The sequence below is a fragment of the Lagenorhynchus albirostris genome, chromosome 1 (assembly GCF_949774975.1).
Source record: "Lagenorhynchus albirostris chromosome 1, mLagAlb1.1, whole genome shotgun sequence".
NCBI lineage: Eukaryota > Metazoa > Chordata > Mammalia > Artiodactyla > Delphinidae > Lagenorhynchus > Lagenorhynchus albirostris.
Window position 1 is genome coordinate 76268520 of NC_083095.1, and position 2120 is coordinate 76270639.

Sequence of the window (2120 nt, forward strand, 5' to 3'; positions counted from 1 at the left end):
GTTTAAGGGAAGAAGTTCTAGAGAACAGACTTGGCAAATTTCAAGGGATAGATGGGATGGATCTTTTTTTTACAGACTTGCGCATTTCCATAAATTTTAGGCATCTGCTGAAAACTGTCAGACTGTAATTCTTATCTGTAGCTCCTACCAAGAAAATAAAATCTGTAACGTGGAGAATCTTACCTGTCTCGGGCCTTGTAGCAAACTTAGGTTGTAAGCTGCCCTTCTGGGCCATGTTGATATGGATCCTCAGAGCTTAGGAAACAAGTCCTTCATTCAACTGCAAGGTTGGGTCTGTGGCTCCTTGCTTAAGGGGAGAAAGAAATTTGGCTGTAGCCTTGGCAAGCTGTCAGAAAATGATTGCTAAGATATAAAGAGACAGTTCACAATAGAGGATTATGAGTAGTGAAATAAACATTGGGGAAACTATTTAATCTCACTAGTAAAGAAATGCATGTTAAAACATTAGGATGGGGACTTCCCTGATGGGCCAGTGGTTAAGACTCCGCACTTCCACTGCAGAGGGCACGGGTCTGATCCCTGGTCAGGGAACTAAGATCCCCGCATGCCGCATGGCACGGCCCAAAATACCCCCGCCCCCAAAGAAAGCATTAGGGCACAGTTTCTCCTATTAAAAAAGCAAGGTTGCAGTGGAACTTATATTCCACAGCAGATGGCATTATAAATAGGTGTTAACGTTTTGGAGGGCAGTTTGCAATATATCAAGAGCCAAAAGAATTGTTTGTGTTCTTTGATCCATTGATCCCAATTTTGTTATTCTGTAAACATTTATAGAGTCCCTTCCAAATGACAACATTCTAGGCAGAGACATCAGAGATTGGTGTTGCATACTGTGCCCTTCAGGAACTGACGGTCGGCTGGGGGAAAACATACCAATAATCAGATAATAATAATACAAAGATGAACGGGGAAGATGGGGGCCTAACTGCAGGTCTGGTGAGTGTGTGACCGGGGACAGGGAAGGTTTCCTGCAGCAGATGACACCACACTGAATCTGGGAGGATAAATAATTACCCTAGAAAACCACGTGGGGAAGGATGTTCCAGGCAGAGCCAGAATAAGACCTGGAGGTGGCTGTCCATGGTTCAGCTTGGCTAGAGGATAGGCCTGGAAGTGATTTCAGAAAGTTATTCAACCATTCTCAAGGCTGACATTAGAAAAACTTTTTACACATTTAGTGTCTTTCCCTTGACTCTGGTTTTTATTTTCTGCCTAGAGGTACATATTCATCCCTTCACTTCCCTGGGATAGACATAGGCAAATCATGCCACCTTGGCTACAAACTCCCCTGTAGTAGCAGCTGGCAAGCATGAGCTGCATTCCCTGGGTCTCTTTAACACAATGCAGGACTTCAGTGTTCCCTGAGCCCCTAATAAGAAGCAGAGATGACTTCTTGGGTAGGAGAGACTGGCAGCTGGAGCGACAGGGCACAAGACAGGCCAGACCTGCATGATCCTTTCCCTTTCCCATGGCCGCTCCATCTGGCAGGGGGCCCCTGGTGCCTTGGCAGAGCAGAGAGTCAGGCCACAGTATAGGAGAAAGTGATGGGAACACACACTAACTGTCTCCAGAGAAGAATGGACTTAATCCTGCTCACCAGCATTGCCAAGAGTGAGATGGGAAGATTGAAAGCCTGAGAATTATAACCTAAAGGAAAAGTTAAAGGAGAGTGCCTGGGGAAGAAAAAGTTTTGCAACACTAAGAAGAGTCAACATGTAGTTTGTTTTTATATTCCATCTCCTCCAAAACAAGAACAAGCTGAATGGGGTCACAGCTGTAGTACATTGGTCCCAAAGGCCTTTAGACATATGAGAAAGCACTCTCTAGCAGTGGTCATGTAGATGCCAGCATAGGGAATCTGGGAGACCCTGGAGAGCTCTATGAATAGGAGAAGCCCTGTTATCACCCCACCGTGCTGTGAATGGCTAGATGGCTGAGGTGCCCGGGCTTAGGGACTCAGGCACTCTCCTTTCGCCTTTCATTCGGTAAAGATCTGCTTAGCAAGTGCTATGGACCATGCATCATAAGTGAAAGTGTATCTATCTTTTACTTCAATTTTCCAGATGAGGGATAATGATTCTTGTCTAAGGGCCTGTGGC